Genomic DNA, 21,267 nt, shown 5'->3' with positions numbered 1-21,267 from the left:
AACATGGACTGCGTAGAATCTTATGGAACTGAAATTTCCTTTTTTTTAAAAATGAAGCACAATAGACATTAAAATGCTGAAATAAGATGGCTGCCAAGGGCCAGGTGACTTTTGCAATTAAATGACCATGGGTGGAGAGCCTCCCTTGAATGGGCAAACTAAGACAAAACCATTTATGGAATTCACACCCCCTATTTGTGGTTACGCAAAACTCACTAATTATGGACTCCGAGACTCACTGTCTCCGAGCTTGAGACTTAACAAAGAGAACTGTAAATAAAAAACAGTTGAATCAGAAGTAGGGGCGAATGCTCACCATCCATCCCCTATTCTGTAGTCATGGTTTTGGACTTCAGATCATTCTGGGTGGACAATAGGAGTATTGATTAGGTGGTCACATGATTAAGACTGAACACAGATAACATCTTATTACTCCAAGCACCGGGGAGAAAACTTGGTCAGTTGGCAAGCCACCAGCTGCAGAGGCAGCAACAAAGACACTGTGCCTTAAAACTGGAGACTACAACATCTTAAGGTCTCTAAACCTGTTCCTTTTCATGTTTGCCAGTACATACAGAAAACCAACCTGCTAATGAGACTGCAAGCAACTAACTTCAACACCTGCTGCAAATCCACTTCTTTGAGAGAATCCTGCAACAACTTCGATATGACTCCGGCTATTGCATCAGCCTAACTACACTTCAGGAGTGAAAACACCTCCTTCACCAGGCAGCGACGCATGCCTTTTCCCCAACATAAACCAAATTATGCAACTAACAAACTATTCCTTTGCTTCTAATTTGTAAAAGTGTACTATCCTCTTTAACAGCTTTCTTTTTTGAGTGTGTGTTGGTGGTGAGTGAGTGATGTAGCATTAGACCTTCAGGGTGAACGTGTAAATGAAATAATCCTCTTTATTTAAACCCATGAAAAGCGTGTTGCTGGTTATTCAAATTGGCCATACACTCAGCTTAAGAAACACATACCTCTTGTCAAAAACAAGCTGTTTACATACGGCAAAGGGAAGGGAACTGTGGTTTCAGTTCTTTCAATTCTGTCTATAACAATTGTCTCTGGCATTTTGCCACATTTAACCAATTCCATCATCCCATCCACCTCTCCCATGCCATTTCATCCTTCCCACTGCCATCCCCATCATCCTTCTCATATCATCCCCATTCTATCCTTCCCATGCTGTTTTTACCTCCCTGTACCCTGGGGCCAGAGAGAGCTGGCACCTCACCGGAGTGCTTACCTTCTACTGTTTTGTTCCCTTCTGTACTGCCACCATTCCCCCCCCCCAACACCAAAACTGTTGGTATGTGATCGGGATGACTTTTTATTTCATAGGTTATGGGCATCACTAGTGTCAGGCAAACCGCCCACCTACAAAGACCGAGGCACCCATTATTTCACCACCTGAACATTAAAACTTAAAATTGCAAGCCCCTGACTGGAAAGACATTTTTGGAAAGTAACTAGCAGTGTTGAAACAAAAGGGACACAGTCCTTGCTTCCTCAATACACAGAAAAAGTGGTCAAACCAGTTTTAGTCACATGACTAGCAGGCTGGATTTAAAAAAAAAAATTTGAACTTCCAACAAAGGATTTGAACTGAGAAAAAGCTGTGTGTTCATGGAGTAAAGATCTGTCCTGGAACTGAAGCAAGAATTACAGCCTCTCCTGTCTGCCTGCTTCCATCTCCTTCCCACGGAACTGAATCTTGTGAAGATAGGTGAAACTCGAAGGGAGAAAAGTTTCCTACGTGAACAAGGTTTTAGGAAGACAGTGGGCCCCAACAAATCCCAAGACCATATCTTCAATCAAGGACTACAGTGAGCTTGAGGAACAGTAACAAGATATTGCCTCAAACTGTTCTACTTATCTTTTTTCTGTCCCTATTTGCATATGTGTATTGCATATGCATGCTAGTGCGGGCATGTCACATAATGGTAAGAGTGAACTATATTAGAGTTTTACATTTTAATAAAATTTCATCATCTTTAAACCTCATCCTGTGCGAATTGGTTTCTTCATCTTATAATTGGAAACGGTGAACAAGGATTCACAAAAATGGGAGCTCAAAACACAGTGTGTTTAAAATTGAACCCTGTTTCTATAAGACCAGGTGAAGATAGTAACAGACTCCTAGACACCTTTTGCACCTGGTCATAACAGAATTTGGGTGCTAGCGTCCAGGATTTTACCCACAAATGAATGAAATTGGAAGTGGGGAGCCAAATTGTTCCCAATCAAAAAGAGCAAAATATCAACGCAGATTTTCTTGTGGTTGTGTGTGATTGAGTACTAACATGTGTGCAACTGAGGTGAGTAGCTCTCCAAGCCAGGGTGAAGTAACTTGGGATAAGTTAAAAGCACTATCTATGGAGGAGTTGAGAAAAATGGCTGAGCAGTGTGGGATCACTGTACGTGGCAAGGCTAGGAAGTCTGAACTCCTAACGCAAGTGGCCAACTATTTTTCCTTCGAATCTGAAGAAGCAGAAGCAGTGTTAGAAGTAGACCCAGACAGGGTACTGCTAGCAAGGATACAATCGGAACAAAGGAAACTTGAATTTAAGGAAAGAGAGACAGAGCCTTCCAAAAGGAACGTGAAAAGAAAGAAAGACAGGAGAAAGAACGAGAGAGAGAGAAAAAGAATATTCTGGAAAGAATCCGAAGAGTGAGAGCTGAAGCAGCTTAAGTTAACTAGGGGGTGACGAAGTAACCCTAGTGAAAGCATGGAGAAAGTATGGAGAAACATAATTCAGGGCTAAAACTCACTCAGTTAATTCCAAAGTTCAATGAGGAAGATGTGGAAGTGTTTTTCATGTCCTTCGAGAAACTGGCAAGGCAGCTAAAATGGCCAGCTGACACCTGGTCTCTTTTACTGCAAAGCAAACAAAGCCGAAAAGTCCATGAGGTTTATTCCTTGTTGCCAGATGAGAGTTCATCAGATTATGAACTGACCAAAAATGCTATCTTCGGGGCATATGAATTAGTACCGGAAGCCTATCGCCAAAAGTTTAGAACCCTCAAAAAGCAAGCTGATCAAACATATCTGGAGTTTGAAAGAAGCAAGCAGCTGGCTTTTGACCAGTGGGTGAGGGCTTTAAAAATACAACTCAGCTCTGAGATTCTCAGAGAAGTAATCCTGTTAGAGGAATTTAAAAACTCTCTCCCATTCTCAATAAAAACCCATGTGGAGAAGCAGTGGGTTCAGGGAGCCCGGCAGGCGGCTGTCTGGCCGATGAGTTTGCTTTAATTTATAGGTCGGTTTCCCAGGGGAAAACCTTTCCTAATCACCCCCACAAATCCGAAAAGGACAAAGGGTAGGAAGGGGATATCCACCCAGGCAGTCCTGGAAGAGAAAGGAAAGCAGGAGACACTGGGGTCCCTCCTCCAGCCAAAAAGGAAGGTGCTGTGAGCAAGAGTGAGACCCGGAGACCTGTGTGCTGCATTGTAATAAGGCAGGGCCTTTAAAAGCTGTCTGCTGGAAACTAAAGGGGAAACTGGTAGGGTTAATCAGGGCACCAGCGCAGTGCAGACGGGGACCCTGATGGAAAACACAGAACAAGCTGTGGCTTTAACTGCAATAAGAGTGCAACCCAGGAAGCTTTGTACAACCAGTGCAGGAAAAGTTAATAGGATTCCTGAAGGTTGTCAGGATTTTGTATTTGAAGGGAAAGTAACCCCCTTATCCCTCGCGTGGGGCAAGCAAGCCCATTGTGGTTCTCAGGGACACAGGGGCCACCAGATCCCTTTTACTGGGAAGAGGCCTGACCTTTCCCCCAGAGTGTGCAGTGAACACCAAAATGGTGGTGAATGATATCGGAGGGCAGTTTCACCTCTCATCTGAAAAAAAGAACACCTCTGCTACTGCTACACTCCCTCGCTGGAGTATCAGCTGAAAGTTTTTGAATTTAAGTCCTGGAGCAGGTCTTGAATCCACAACCTTCTAAACTGAAAGGCAAATGTGCTACCGACTGAGCCACAGATATCTATCTGAATTTGACTGATATTATTTTTGTGCCTAGTAAGAACCATGTCATTGCAAAGATTTTCTGCTTTGGCTGTTAATTCCTCTTTTTAAATGTTCCTTGCTCACATAATTGATGGCTATGTGTGTCAGAGGCCAAGATGTGAAATTCGTGGTGGGAATTGAACTGTTAGCTTTGGTCCTGCCATTGTGTTGCTGGAGGACATTGTGTTTCATTGATGTTGGACTGACAGTTAGATAGCACTGCATCAGTCATTATACAGACCAGAAAGATTCAATTCCTGGTTTGTGTTCAGCAAACCGTGGATTGCTCCAATTGACCTTTTGAGCCTGAGCTGTGTAAGGGAAAAGGAAATCCTCGGTTCCTATTTTGATCTCTTGGTAGTAAGGTTGCCAACTCTGGTTGGATAGATTCTGGGATGTATGATCACATGACCTGCCTCCAACTAGCCCGCCTTCACACTCATGCTATTGGTCACCTGACATGTCTATCCTCACAGTGCACTACCTTCTCTGCCAATTGGAAAAGGAATAGACTCTTCATTAACGTATTGGTAATGAAGTCAAACAGGCTTTTGTACTCATGTACAATATTTTTATAACTAGTAAACACGTGTTCAAAGAAAGTTTTAATACCCCTATGATTTTTCTCCTGGGTTGCTTGCAGCAGTGCCCTGGAGTTTAGTCTTTAATCTCTGGAGACTCCAGGGCAGGAATGGATGTTGGATGTTCCGGGGTTTAGATGTTTCAAAAGGAATAGGGAGGGAGGTAAAAGAGGTGGGGGAGTGGCATTGCTAATCAGGGATAGTATCACAGCTGCAGAAAGGGAGGTCGTCGAGGAGGGTTTGTCTACAGAGTCAGTATGGGTGGAAGTCAGAAACAGGAAAGGAGCAGTCACTTTATTGGGAGTTTTCTATAGACCCCCCAATAGCAACAGAGACACGAAGGAACAAATTGGGAGGCAGATTTTGGAAAGGTGCAGAAGTAACAGGGTTGTGGTCATGGGTGACTTCAACTTCCCTAATATTGATTGGAACCTCCTTAGTGCAAATAGTTTGGATGGAGCAGATTTTATCAGGTGTGTCCAGGAAGGTTTCCTGACTCAATATGTAGATAGGCCGACTAGAGGGGAGGCTATGTTGGATTTGGTGCTTGGCAACGAACCAGGCCAGGTGGCAGATCTCTTGGTGGGAGAGCATTTCGGTGATAGTGATCACAACTCCCTGACCTTTACTATAGTCATGGAGAGGGATAGGAGCAGACGGGATGGGAAAATATTTAATTGGGGGAGGGGGAATTACAATGCTATTAGGCAGGAACTGGGGAGCTTAAATTGGGAACAGATGTTCTCAGGGAAATGCACGACAGAAATGTGGAGGTTGTTTAGGGAGCACTTGCTGCGACTGCTGGATAGGTTTGTCCCGATGAGGCAAGGAAGGGATGGTAGGGTGAAGAAACCTCGGATGATAAGAGATGTGGAACAGCTAGTCAAGAGGAAGAAGGAAGCTTACTTGAGGTTGAGGAAGCAAGGATCAGACAGGGCTCTAGAGGGTTACAAGGTAGCCAGGAAGGAACTGAAGAATGGACTTAGGAGAGCTAGAAGGGGACATGAAAAAGTCTTGGCGGGTAGGATTAAGGAAAATCCCAAGGCGTTCTACACTTATGTGAGGAACAAGAGGATGGCCAGAGTGAGGGTAGGGCCGATCAGGGATAGTGGAGAGAACTTGTGCCTGGAGTCGGAGGAGGTAGGGGAGGTCCTTAATGAATACTTTGCTTCAGTATTCACTAGTGAGAGGGACCTGGTCGTTTGTGAAGACAGCGTGGAACAGGCTGATATGCTCGAACAGGTTGATGTTAAGAAGGAGGATGTGCTGGAAATTTTGAAAGACATGAGGATAGATAAGTCCCCGGGGCCAGACGGGATATACCCAAGGTTATTACGGGAAGCGAGGGAAGAGATTGCCGCGCCTTTGGCGATCATCTTTGTGTCCTCACTGTCCACTGGAGTAGTACCAGATGATTGGAGGGTGGCAAATGTTGTTCCCTTGTTCAAGAAAGGGAATAGGGATAACCCTGGGAATTACAGACCAGTCAGTCTTACGTCGGTGGTGGGCAAAGTATTGGAGAGGATTCTGAGAGACAGGATTTATGATTATTTGGAAAAGCATAATTTGATTAGAGATAGTCAGCATGGCTTTGTGAGGGGCAGGTCATGCCTCACAAGTCTTATTGAATTCCTTGAGGATGTGACAAAACACATTGATGAAGGAAGAGCAGTGGATGTGGTGTATATGGATTTTAGCAAGGCGTTTAATAAGGTTCCCCATGGTAGGCTCATTCAGAAAGTAAGGAGGCATGGGATACAGGGAAATTTGGCTGTCTGGATACAGAATTGGCTGGCCCATAGAAGACAGAGGGTGGTAGTAGATGGAAAGTATTCAGCCTGGAGCTCGGTGACCAGAGGTGTTCCGCAGGGATCTGTTCTGGGACCTCTGCTCTTTGTGATTTTTATAAATGACTTGGATGAGGAAGTGGAAGGCTGGGTTAGTAAGTTTGCCAATGACACAAAGGTTGCTGGAGTTGTGGATAGTGTGGAGGGCTGTTGTAGGTTGCAACGGGACATTGACAGGATGCAGAGCTGGGCTGAGAAGTGGCAGATGGAGTTCAACCTGGAAAAGTGTGAAGTGATTCATTTTGGAAGGTCGAATTTCAATGCAGAATACAGGCTTAAAGACAGGATTCTTGGCAGTGTGGAGGAACAGAGGGATCTCAGGGTCCACGTCCATAGATCCCTCAGAGTTGCCACCCAAGTTGATAGGGTTGTTAAGAAGGCGTATGGGGTGTTGGCTTTCATTAACAAGGGGATTGAGTTTAAGAGCCGCGAGGTTATGCTGCAGCTCTATAAAGCCCTGGTTAGACCATACTTGGAATATTGTGTTCAGTTCTGGTCGCCTCATTATAGGAAGGATGTGGAAGCTTTAGAGAGGGTGCAGAGGAGATTTACCAGGATGCTGCCTGGACTGAAGAAAGGTTGAGGGAGCTCGGGCTTTTCTCATTGGAGCGAAGAAGGATGAGAGGTGACTTGATCAAGGTGTACAAGATGATGAGAGGCATAGATAGAGTGGATAGCCAGAGACTTTTTCCCAGGGTGGAAAGGGCTATCACCAGGGGGCATAATTTTAAGGTGATTGGAGGAAGGTTTAGGGGAGATGTCAGAGGTAGGTTCTTTACACAGAGAGTGGTGGGTGCGTGGAATGCACTGCCAGCGGTGGTAGTAGAAGCAGATACATTAGGGACATTTAAGCGACTCTTAGATAGGTACATGGATGATAGTAGAATGAAGGGTATGTAGGTAGTTTGATCTTAGAGTAGGTTAAAGGTTCGGCACAATATTGTGGGCTGAAGGGCCTGTACTGTGCTGTACTGTTCTATGTTCTATGTTCTAATCCTGGAGGGCTGACAGCCTGACTGTGTGGTGACCCCTGGCAGAAAATGTGCTTGTATGGCCCTCGTCAGGCCTGATACCCGCCCCCTTACTTCAGTAGCCTCCTTACATTGAGGAATCTTTAGCAAATAAACCAAAGACTGAGGGATGAGTTGGGGACGCCGGGAGAAGGAAAGAGCAAACCAGACGGATTTGAGTCTGCTATTCTTCAACTGCTTATTTGGATTCCCATAAAATAACACTTTTCACTGTAAATTCAAATTTGAATACTCAACACATGCATATGATGAATTGGATACCAAGGAGATGCCATTCATTACCTGTGGAGCCAACTCCCAGTCTGAAAATCCACCCTGAGGAAAAGAGAGATGGAAAGCAGGAGAAGAATTGGGAAAAATGACAGTCTTGTTCTCTATCTTGTAATGTAAATGGTATTGCACAGATGATTGCCATAAAACATTGTACAAGTGTTGCTCTGGTAACTAGACTATGTCGGGTCATCTGCAATCTCAACATTACCTCATATGTTTAACAAAATTTAGTGAATAGCAAAGTGCAAAGTTAGTGACCGTGGGCCAGACTGCCTGACTTTTATTTTCAACAGTATTAATTTTTGCAAGCTGCCACCGGAACAAAACAATCATGGAATGGTTATAAATAACTTTAAAATGGGAATAGTAATGCTTATATTCCAGTAATTAAAAATTACTCATCTTTCACACTGAGTGCTAATTAATATCTTCGATTAACCTGGTTCAATTTGTTTATAGTCATTGACATTTTGAAATTAGTTTGTTTTTGCTTAAAAATAAATAGCAAACATTAGGTCATCCCTCAGCCTTCTTTTTTCAAGAGAAAAGAGACCCAGCCTGGTCATCCTTTTCTGATATGTATATGCACGTATTCTGGTATCATCCTTGAAAATCTTCTCTGCACCCTCTGCCTCTAAATCCTTACTATCCTTATGGTGACCGTAACTGCACGCAGTGCTCTGAAGTGTGGTCTAACCAAGATTCAATACAGTTTTCGCATAACCTCCCTACTTTTCAGTTCTATCCCTCTAGAAATGAAGTTTCATGCTTGTTTGTTTTAATAGCTTTGCTAACCTGTTGTACAACTTTTAGTATAATAAAAACAAGAAATGCTGGAACCACTCAGCAGGTCTGGCAACATCTGTGGAAAGAGAAGCAGAGTTAACGTTTCGGGTCAGTGACCCTGCCAGACCTGCTGAGTGGTTCCAGCATTTCTTGTTTTTATTTCAGATTTCCAGCATCTGCAGTATTTTGCTTTTATTTTAGTGTACAACTTTTAGTGATTGGTGTATTTCTACTCCGAAATTCCTTTGTTCCTCTACCCCACCTAGACTCACACCTTCCAAGAAATAAGTGACCTCCCTACTCTTCCTACACTTATACGTGATGAACTTCATTTGTCAATTATTTGCCCATTCTGCAAGTTTATTAATGTCCTCCTGTAATTTGTTGCAGTCCTCCTCAGTATCGACAATCCCCCAATTTGGTGTCATTTGCAAATTTAGAAATGGTATTTTTGATTTCAAAGTCCAAATTGCTAATGTAAATTGTGAACAGTAGTGGTCCCAGCACTGATCCTTGTGAAACCACTTCTCACCTTCTGCCACAGTGAATAACTACCCTTTACAACCACTCTCTGCTTTCTGTCTTGAAGCTAGCTAGTAATCCATTCTGATACTTGTCTCCTGGTTCCACATTCTCTGACCTTATTTATTATTCTATTATGGGGCAGCTTATCGAAGGCCTTCTGAAGATCCAGATAAATTGCATCTACTGCATTACTATTGTCTATCTGTTACCTTAAAAAATGTAATAAGATTGGCCAAGCAAGGTTTTCCCTTTTAAAATCCATGCTGACTGTTCATTATTCTATTTCATTTCTAGATGTTCTTCTATTCTCTCCTTTTGTAGGGATTTCATTATTTTTCTTACCATCGATGTTAATCTGAGTTAATTCTCTGGGCATGTACTGGTCTCCTTCCTAAATATAGGAATTATGTTAGCTATCTGCCAGTCTTCTGGCACCACACCTTTTTCAAATGAATTATTAATTATGTGTAGTAATGCCTCTGCTATAACTTTCGTAGATTCTTTTCAAATACGTAGATGCAATCCATCTGGACCAGGGGCTTTGTCCTCTTTGAGTTTGATTAGTTTATTCAATACATCCCCTTTTTTATTTTAAATACCACAGTTATATTCTTCTCTTCCCTGGCTTGGACAGCCATCTGAGCCACACAGTGCTTTGGTCTGCATTGTGGCTGTCCTCCCTGCAGTCTTACTCCTTGTCCTCACAGGTAGTGAGTATATTGTACCTGCTGGACATGATTAGCATTTGTGAGATCACCTACTCAACCTCTCCTATATGCCCACTTCCCGGCTCCCTAACAGTCACACCCTGCCTTTCCTGAACCTATGTTTTCCTCTGGGATGTGACTGTGTTCTGGATAAAACTGTCCAGAAATTCCTCCTCCTCCCTTATGTGTTGGAGTCTCTCCAACCCACATTCCAGTTCAATGTCTCTGAGCTGGAGAGATTCGAGATGGAGACATCTCCTTCAGACGTGTTCACTTGAGACAGTTTTGCCATCCACAGCGGCACAGTGGCGCAGTGGTTAGCACCGCAGCCTCACAGCTCCAGCGACCCGGGTTTAATTCTGGGTACTGCCTGTGTGGAGTTTGCAAGTTCTCCCTGTATCTGCGTGGGTTTCCTCCGGGTGCTCCGGTTTCCTCCCACATGCCAAAGACTTGCAGGTTGATAGGTTAATTGGCCATTATAAGTTGCCCCTAGTATAGGTAGGTGGTAGGGAAATATATAGGGACAGGTGGGGATGTGGTAGGAATATGGGATTAGTGTAGGATTAGTATAAATGGGTGGTTGATGGTCGGCACAGACTCGGTGGGCCGAAGGGCCTGTTTCAGTGCTGTATCTCTAAACTAAACTAAACAAACTCCCACATTCTGCAGTCCAGACACACAACCTACCAATTAAGAATCTGCCTCCTGGACCCCTATCCAATTAAGGATGGTGGGTGGACCAGGGAGCAGGAAGGCCCAATCAGGGGGCTCACAGGAGTGTCCGGCTGGCAGAACGCGAGGGCACCTCAACATGAAGAATTATAAAATTGTAAAATTTAAGTGTGCCACAGTTGCCAGGCCATCAGTGCAGAGGGGGAGTCCCTCAACAGGATGGCCTGGGGCCTCAGCTGTGGCCTTCTGGCATTTGCGACTCCAGGAGGGGGGGTGGGGGGGGGTGGAATTTAAAGGAAGCCTCACTGGGACCCGCCCTACCACTGGGAGGCCATCTGTAGGCAATGGCTGGGCTCCAGCCTCAGCAGGTAGCCTGTCCACGACTGGGAAGATCCCAGCGCCATCACCAATTTGCCCCCAAGTGGGCACTGAATGAATCCTAATTGCCCACATCCTGCTGCCAGGCGAGTAACCAGCGCCAGTCAGACACTGCCTCTGGGACCTGCACCGCCACGCAATTCTCTAATTTTTCTCCCGGTCCTGCTTTCAAACCCGTCTCCATGGGACTGGGAAAATACAGCCTCAGGACTCCCATCCCACTTCATGACAGTACGCATTGATATTCTCTGAGCTCTGCACCACCAGCCCAACCATTTTGCAGGTTTTATATAACAATTAATTTGTACAGTGAAATCTGAACAACACTTTTAGTTGGGGAGGAAGCAGGATATTTACATGATAATGTAGGGAATGCCTTCTCACCAGAGAAATCTATTTCTTTAGCACATAGCAAGATGTCAGTGGTCCTTCAATTTCCCTTTTGTGTGCAGCAATGTTACATGGGCAATTTGGTGCGTTAATTGGAAAATTTTCTGTCTTGTATGTTAAGGTAGTTAATGGTACTCTTGTTACATCAGAATGTAATTATCTGATCCTTAGCTTTCATATTGCTTTAAACAGTAAGCTGATCTTTAATCAGTATCAGATTCATGCAATTTGAAAACAAATTGTAAAACATCTCTGTATTAAAATTTGTAATATGTCACTGTCAATCTGTCACACTAAAACTACACTGTACCTACTGTCCTTATAACCTAATTTAGTGAAAGATGTCAGGATGTATCTACCTGGTATCAAATTAAATTTAATCCTAAATACTGATAGATTGAAATAAATGTTCACTGAGAATGACAGACGGCTCTTAACCCATTTTGGAACCTGATGTCCGAGACTATGTTTTGTTATTCCAACTCCAGGCCGATCTCACTCTCTGAAACACTATAAGGAAATTATCTTGCTTTCATTGTCTTTTACCACAATGTGGCTGCCACTTTCCAATAGTTTATTTTTAAAAAATCTCTTCAGTTCATGCTGACACATGAAATGAACGTTTATGTTTGTGCATATGCCTTTATGTGAGTATGAAGGGGGGACAAGAAATTAGAGCGAGGTCATTGAGGAGTGAACTCGGGGAGCACTTTTCCTACACAAAGCGAGGTGGGAAAATGGAACTTTCTCTCCCCAAAATGTTGTGGATGCTGGGGATGAGGGGCGGGAGTGCATCAAGTAAAATTTTCAAGAATGAGATCGATAGATTTTTGTTGGATGAATATATCAAGGGATATGGAGCAAAGTCAGGACAAGGGCAGCAGACACATGGGAACACCTGCAAGCTCCCCTCCAATTCGCACACCTTCCTGACTTGGAACTATATCGCCGTTCCTTCACACTTGCAGGGTCAAAATCCTGGAACTCCCTCCCTAACAGCACTGTGGGTGTACCTGCACCACATGAACTGCAGCGGTTCAAGAAGGCAGCTCACCACCACCTTCGCGAGGGCAATTAGGGATGGGCAACAAATGCTGGCCTTACCAGCACTGTTCACACCGCATGAATGAATTTAAAAAACATGGATCAGTCATGATCCAATTGAATGGTCGTACAAACTGAAGGGGTTAAATAGCCTATTCATGTGCCCATGCTCCTTAGAGCAGGATAGCAATATCCCTAATTGTGTGGGAGGCCTATGGCTTCATCTCCCCTTACTGTTCCATGCTGTTATGTAAGGATTCCTGGGCTGGTCTCCTCCACGGGAATTAAAGGTTGTGATTCCTGAGCCTTCCTTCAGTTTGGGTTTACTTCCTTGTATTACGTATCATCTGGTGCAAGTGGTGAATTAGTCTAAAGATGTAAGTTAAATGAACACTTACACAGTGACAGGGACGTGTGCAAATATCAAACAACTTGGATGTGAGTAATTGATCATGCAGCGATGTTCTGTTACAATGTTTTGACGTCTCAATTTCTGGAAAGTTAGAAGTTTGCCAAGGCTTTCAATTTTAATACGCAGCTTGAACACATGCCCTGCTGAAGTATGGGCACGCATGAGGTAATGTGAAAGAGCTGCAAGGTTGCATAAAGCCTTGGCATGTCTAAGCATTAATTATGGCTATGTCAATAGGCAACACGTTTGTGGCCTGCAGTCTTGTATGTGTGGTATAGGGCACGATTGGGTAGATCTTACCTCACCAAGGTTCTTAAACTGTGTCATCTTTGCCTCCCACTCCAACTCCCCCCAGCCCCGCCTCCCCCCCCCCCCCCCCCCCTTCTACCTTGTACGTAGTATACATGGTATTAAGCCTGGCTGCCATTTCTTGCTAAGCGAACTGCACTATCACCTTGTAGGTGGAATACACTGGAGCGCCAAATGGGGTGACCCAGCTTGCACCCATCGTGTGTAGCAGAATGCCCTCTTTGACTGGAGTTGGGTACTACACCCACAATTGTGTTTAATTTGAGCCCAGAGATTGTGTTACAGTCTGACATTCACTTCAACATGACTGTTGTATTTGCAGTAGCTATAATGTTGTAATACTTGACAGACTTTCAGAGTTAAGAAGTCAGTAACCGGTACTGTGCCAAGTCACAAAGTCCCACAAAGTCAATTGAGACTGCATCTTGAAATTAGTGGGAATAAAATATCTGGGTGAGATGTAAAACAGGCTCCAGGCCCACCATCACCCATTTCACACTATTGCACAGAGTCGAAAACTACCTCTAGCATTTGGTCAAACATCACAGTGAATGTGAAGTGCTTATAATTTTATGGGTATGTTAGCATAGGGGTTATGTTACTGGACTAATGGTCTGGCGATATGAGGTCAAATCCCACTACAGCAGTTGGGGAACCAGAATTCAATTAGTTAAATAAATTTGGAATAAAAAGCTAGTCTCAATAATCATGACCATAAAACTACTGGATTGTTGTTAAAATCCCATCTGGTTCACTAATGTCCTTTGGGGAAGGAAATCTGCCATCCTTACCCAGAGTGGCCGACATGTGACTCCAAACCCACAGCAATGTGGTTGACTCTCCCCTCTGAAATGGCCTAGCAAGCCACTCAGTTATGTTCAAACTACTGTAAAGAAGTTTAATAAGCACAGACTGCAGCGGTTTAAGAAGGCAGCTCACTACCACCTTCTAAAGGGTAATTAGGGATGGGCAATAAATGCTGGCTTTGCAAGTGATGGTCACAAAAAATCCATTGATTACAGAGAGTGGGCTATAATCAATGTGATCATTGAAATGCAAGAAGTTAGCAATGATTAAAAAGTATCCACGCATGTCTAAAAAGTCTCATTTAAATGTTCGCAGCTCAATATGGATCTGTAGCAGCCTATAGCCTCTGGGGGGTTGGGGGGGGGGGGGAGGGTGTGGTTTCAGCTCAGTGATTTCTATTAGAGGAGTGCAATCTACTGTAGGCACATGGAAATCCCCACTGTTGACTGCACTCTTGAAGTTAAAGGGCTAGATGTGCCTGGAGTCAATGACATTGCAGACCCATGAATTTTTTTTTTTATTCATTCATGTGATGTGGGCATCACTGGCCAGGCCAGCATTTATTGCCCATCCCTAATTGCCTTGAGAAGGTGGTGGTGAGCTGCCTTCTTGAACCGCTGCAGTCCATTTGGGGGAGGTAGACCCACAGTGCTGTTAGGAAGGGAGTTCCAGGATTTTGACCCAGCGACAGTGAAGGAACGGCGATATAGTTCCAAGTCAGGATGGTGTGTGACTTGGAGGGGAACATGCAGGTGGTGGTGTTCCCAACCATTTGCTGCCCTTGTCTTTCTAGGTGGTAGAGGTTGCAGGTTTGGAAGGTGTCGTCTAAGGAGCCTTGGTGCATTGCTGCAGTGCATCTTGTAGATGGTACACACTGCTGCCACTGTGCGTCGGTGGTGGAGGGAGTGAATGTTTGTAGATGGGGTGCCAATCAAGTGAGCTGCTTTGTTCTGGATGGTTTTGAGCTTCTTGAGTGTTGTTGGAGCTGCACCGATCCAGGTAAATGGAGAGTATTCCATCACACTCCTGACTTGTGCCTTGTAGATGGTGGACAGGCTTTGGGGAGTCAGGAGGTGAGTTACCCGCCTCAGGATTCCAAGCCTCTGACCTGCTCTTGTAGCCACGGTATTTATATGGCGACCCCAGTTCAGTTTCTGGTCAATGGTAGCCCCTAGGATGTTGATAATGGGGGATTCAGCAATGGTAATGCTGTTGAATGTCAAGGGGAGATGGTTAGATTCTCTCTTGTTGGAGATGGTCATTTCCTGGCACTTGTGTGGTGCGAATGTTACTTGCCACTTATCAGCCCAAGCCTGGATATTGTCCAGGTCTTGCTGCATTTCTACACGGACTGCTTCAGTATCTGAGGAGTCACGAATGGTGCTGAACATCGTGCAATCATCAGCGAACATCCCCATTTCTGACCTTATGATTGAAGGAAGGTCATTGACGAAGCAGCTGAAGGTGGTTGGGCCTAGGACACTACCCTGAGGAACTCCTGCAGTGATGTCCTGGAGCTCAGACGATTGACCTCCAACAACCACAACCATCTTCCTTTGCGCTAGGTATGACTCCAGCCAGCGGAGGATTTTCCTCCTGATTCCCATTGACCTCATTTTTGCTAGGGCTCCTTGATGCCATACTCGGCCTTGATGTCAAGGGCAGTCACTCTCACCTCACCTCTTGAATTCAGCTCTTTTGTCCATGTTTGAACCAAGGCTGTAATGAGGTCAGGAGCTGAGTGGCCCTGGTGGAACACAAACTGAGCTTGACTGAGCAGGTTATTGCTAAGCAAGTGCCGCTTGATGGCACTGTTGATGACACCTTCCATCACTTTACTGATGATTGAGAGTAGACTGATGGGGTGGTAATTGGCCGGGTTGGACTCGTCCTGCTTTTTGCATACAGGACATACCTGGGCAATTTTCCACATTGCAGGGTAGATGCCAGTGTTGAAGCTGTACTGGAACAGCTTGGCTGGGGGCACGGCAAGTTCTGGAGCACAGGTCTTCAGTACTATTGCCGGAATATTGTCAGGGCCCATAGCCTTTGCAGTATTCAGTGCCTTCAGTCGTTTCTTGATATCACGCGGAGTGAATCGAATTGGCTGAAGGCTGGCATCTGTGATGCTGTGGGCATCAGGAGGAGGCTGAGATGGATCATCAACTCAGCACTTCTGGCTGAAGATTGTTGTAAATGCTTCAGCCTTATCTTTCACACTGATGTGCTGGGCTCCCCCATCATTGAGGATGGGGATATTTGTGGAGCCACCTCCTCCAGTTAGTTGTTTAATTGTCCACCACCATTCATGGCTGGATGTGGCAGGACTGCAGAGCTTAGATCTGATTCGTTGGTTATGGGATCACTTAGCTCTGTCTATCGCATGCTGCTTAAGCAGTTTGGCACGCAGATAGTCCTGTGATGTAGCTTCACCAGGTTGACACCTCATTTTGAGGTTTGCCTGGTGCTGCTCCTGGCATGCCCTGCTGCAATCTTCATTGAACCAGGTTGGTCTCCTGGCTGGATGGTAATGGTACATTGGTGGTATGCTGGGTCATGAGGTTCAGATTGTGGTTGAGTACAATTGTGCTGCTGCTGATGGCCCACAGCGCCTCATGGATGCCCAATTTTGCATTGCTAGATCTGTTCAAAATCTATCCCATTTAGCACGGTGATAGTGCCACACAACACGATGGACGGTATCCTCAATGTGAAGGTGGGACTTTGTCTCCACAAGGATTGTACGGTGGTCACTCCTACCAATACAGTCATGGTCAGAAGCATCTGCGGCAGGCAGATTGGTGAGGACGAGGTCAAGTATGTTTTTCCTTCATGTTGGTTCCCCCACCACCTGCCGCATACCCAGCCACGCACCTATGTCCTTTAGGACTCGGCCTGCTCGGTCAGTAGTGGTGCTACCGAGCCACTCTTGGTGATGGACATTGAAGTCCCCCACCCAGAGTACATTTTGTGCCCTTGCCACCCTCAGTGCTTCCTCCAAGTGGTGTTCAACATGGAGGAGTACTGAGTCATCAGCTGAGGGAGGGCGGTAGGTGGTAATCAGTAGGAGGTTACCTTGCCCATGTTTGACCTGATGCCATGAGACTTCATGGGTCCAGAGTTGATGTTGAGGAGTCCCAGGGCAACTCCCTCCCTACTATATACCACTGTGCCACCACCTCTGCTGGGTCTGTCCTGCCGGTGGGACAGGACATACCCGGGGATGGTGATGGCAGTGTCTGGGACATTGTCTGTAAGGTATGTTTCCGTGAGGATGACTATGTCAGGCTTGTGCTTGACTAGTCTGTGGGACAGCTCTCTCCGCTTTGGCACAAGCCCCCAGCTGTCAGTAAGGAGGACTTTGCAGGGTCGACAGGGCTGGGTTTGCCAGTGTCGTTTCTGGTGCCTAGGTCGATGCTCCGTGGTCCGTCCGGTTTCATTCCTTTTTATTGACTTCGTAGCAGTTAGGTACAACTGAGTGGCTTGCTAGGTCATTTCAGAGGGCAGTTAAGAGTTAACCACATTGTTGTGGATCTGGAGTCACATGTAGGCCAGACCAGGTAAGGACAGCAGATTTCCTCCCCTAAAGGGCATTAGTGAACCAGATGGGTTTTTACAACAATCGACAATGGTTTGACAATGGTTTCATGGCCATCATTAGACTAGCTTTTAATTCCAGATTGATTAATTGAATTCAAATTCCACCTTCTGCTGTGGTGGGATTTGAACCCATGTACCCAGAGAAGTACCCTGGATCTCTGGGTTACTAGTCCAGTGATCATACTACTATGCCACTGCCTACCCTTATGAATGTGTGCATCTACCTTCCCATTAGATTATGGCCTTCTGCCGCAGCATGGTAAGTGGCTGGATAAACAGTAGGAGTCAGCATTCCTATTGAGGCTGGTACTTGGTGCCAATGTAAATGAGGAGCACGGGCACATGGAGGTCACTTTTAAAACTGGAACCTTTTTTAAGTAAAATCAAATAACTTTTAGTCCTAGGAGTAGCTCTTGTCTTTTGGCTTCACATCATTGATGACTGAACAATGAGACAAACTAATAATTGAAATAAGATGCAGCAGCTAAAATTACACAGACACTATACAATTTTAATGAACAAGGGGTAGAGTTTTTGTCAGTGACGAGTGAGCATGCAATGAACATTTGAAAGAAAGACTTGCATTTCCAAAGCACCACCAGACATCTCAAAGTGCTTTACAGCCAATGAAATACTTTTTGAAGTGTAATACTGCAGTAATGTAGGAAACACAGCAGCCAATTCACACACAGCAAGTTCCCACAAACAGCCATGTGATAATGATCAGGTAATCTGTTTTTAGGTCTTGGTTGAGGGATAAATATTGGCCCCAAGACAGGAAGAAATACCTTGCTCTTCTTGAAGATAGTGCCATGGGATCTTTTACATCTATCTTGGAGCCAGATGAGGCCTCAGTTTATCATCACATCTGAAAGACAGCACAGCACTCCCTCAGTTTTACACTGGAGAGTCAGTCTAGATTTTTGTGCTTAAGTTTTTGGTGTGGGATTTGAACCCACAACCTTCAGGCTCAGATGCAAGAGTGCAGCCAATTAGTCCACAGCCAGTTAATTTGGTATTCTTATGAGACAAAAGTCAGAAAGAAAAGAACCTTTGTATCTAGGGAAATAAACTTACAATTTGCCTCCATAAATGGGGAAAGTCTTGTTCTTGATTGAAGTTTCCCTATTTCATACATTTTAAAAAACACCAGTAAATATGTTTCACTTCCCCCCCCCCCACCAAAAAAAGCCAATTATCTGAGCTCCATGGAGGCCTGTCATGGTAGATCTCCTCACTTATAGGCATAAGAAATAAGAGGAGTAGGCCATTCAGCCCCTCGAGCCTGCTCCTCCATTCAATCCGATCATGGCTGTTCTACCTCAGCTACACCTTCCTGCACTATCTACTACACAAGTTAGAGATTGGGGTGAGCCACCTGTTTCCCAGGACAGCTCCAATGATATCAATCAGGAACTGCCCAAACCCCAGGAAACTGCCTTATCAGCTGATTACACAATATCTGTGGCTTTTCTGGATTGGGAGAATCCAGATTTACTCTCCACCTGCTCTAGAGTCATGGTATCTATTGCTGTGAATGATGCTGTTCTTGGTCACTTCCTACTCAAGACATTGCTATAGAAGTACACAAGTAGGTAGAGCTGAACTGGGACGTTCCTTAGGGAGGCCAGAAAATTGATGTTCCCAAAGATAAGACAAAATTTTAATTATTCTTTTAATTTATAAAATGGGTGTTTATTTGAATAAAAATAACTTCTCCTAAACTTATTTTCCCAATTAACTGCATTTCATTCTATTGTTTACATTATAATTTAGAATATATCCATATACCTATTTCCCATAACATAGGTACTCACTAAAGTGCAAAGCATGAAAAGGTCACGAAACAATACTGATCGACATGTGTAATACTTTAAGGATTGTTTTATTTGCATGTTATTTTCTTCTGGCAAGTCTATGGGCAAGTTTTCATCATTCTCAGGCTTCTGATCTTTGACATATAAGCCATCAGGAGACAGTGAGAAGATCAGAACGTAATATGTACACTATAATCACTCGATTCTCACCTCTATAAACACAAAAACATTTTGGATACTGCAGTTACATCAGATCATAACAAATAGGAGCAGGAGTAGACCATACAGCCCCTCGAGTCTGCTCCGCCATTCAATATGATCATGGCTGATCTTGGGCTTCAACTCCACCTTCCTGCCTGCTCCCCATATCCCTCGATTCCCTGACAGACCAAAGATCTGTCCATCTCAGCCTTAAATATACTCAATGATGGAGAATCCACAACCCTCTGGGGTAGAGAATTCCAAAGGTTCACAACCCTTTGAGTGAAGAGTGAGTTGATGGCAGTAGTGGCTGCGCTGACGTTTAGGACAGGTGAGGCACAGCTAAACAGGCCACACAGTCCAGCATGTAACCATGGCAATGGACCCTTCCTGCGGAATCCAACCACCTTTTTAAAAAAAAACTTTATATTATGGGTGGCGCAGTGGTTAGCACCGCAGCCTCACAGCTCCAGCGACCCGGGTTCAGTTCTGGTTACTGCCTGTGTGGAGTTTGCAAGTTCTCCCTGTGACCGCATGGGTTTCCGCCGGGTGCTCCGGTTTCCTCCCACAGCCAAAGACTTGCAGGTTGAGAGGTAAATTGGCCATTGAAAGTTGCCCCTAGTGTAGGTAGGTGGTAGGAGAATGGTGGGGATGTGGTAGAGAATATGGGGTTAATGTAGGATTAGTATAAATGGGTGGTTGTTGGTCGGCACAGACTTGGTGGGCTGAAGGGCCTGTTTCAGTGCTGTATCTCTAAATAAATAAAATTATGGCAATATTCATCTGAGGCAGCGGAGATGGTAGCTGTTCAGCTGCTTTGCTTGGCTTGCATAACTTCTCCCTGCTTTGCTACTGTAAATGAGGGTGCTGACAACATAAGCCTGGTACACGCGGAACTTTGTATTTGTATTTACTTTGTAACTGCCTCCGGAGAAGATTGGGCATCTCCTGACAGGACAGAATGCCAAGTACAGAAGTACACCAGTGTGCAGGGATTCTCAGTATGTTTGCCCTCTTGAATCAGTGGTAACTGCGTTGGCCAGGTCATCTGCTCCGAATGAATGGCAGCTGCATCCCCAAATACATGCTCTATGTCAAACTTGCTATCAGGACGAGACCAACAGGTCTTCCACGCCTGCAACACAAGGATGTCTGCAAGCGAGACCTCAAGTTCAGTGGGATCAGTGTCAATGTGTGGGAAGTCCTTGCTGCGGATCGGAGTGCCTGGAGACAAGCAGTCAGGAAGGCGTGGAAAAGCAGAGAGCAAAAGAAACAACCAGACGGTGAGAAACAGAGTCCGGTGGAAGGAAAAAACATCAGTCAACCTTGGGCTGACACTATTCATTTGTGCCAGCTGTGGAAGGGACTGTCACTACAGCCACAACAGAAAATGTTCAATCCAGAAGTGACATATACCCCAGCATAGTCTATCATCTCCCAAGACAGACGGATGCCATCATATTGTAACACAATATGTTGGAAAAATCCCAAATAAGTGAGTTACTCAAAGGATGAATGAAAGAACTGCCCTATGTTTAGCGAGTGTGACGTAGGCAGATTCAATCATGGCTTTCAAAAGGCAATTGGATAATTATCTGGAAAAAAAATTTGCAAGGCTACAGGGAAAAAGAGGGGGAGTGGGACGAGATGAGTAGGTCTTGCAGAGAGCTGGCATGAAACCTGGACATCGACCTGAAACGTTAACTCGGTTTCCTTCTACATGGATGCTGCCTGACCTGCTGAGCATTTCCAGCATTTTCTGTTTTTGTTTCTTTTTTGCTTAGACTGGTACAACTCCCTTACTTTCTTATCAATAGTTTAATTCTTGTGACATATAATTGCTATCCCAACAAGTGAAACTTTAAT

The sequence above is a fragment of the Heterodontus francisci genome, chromosome 27 (genome assembly GCF_036365525.1).
Source record: "Heterodontus francisci isolate sHetFra1 chromosome 27, sHetFra1.hap1, whole genome shotgun sequence".
NCBI classification, from domain to species: Eukaryota; Metazoa; Chordata; class Chondrichthyes; order Heterodontiformes; family Heterodontidae; genus Heterodontus; species Heterodontus francisci.
This window is presented reverse-complemented; position numbering follows the sequence as displayed.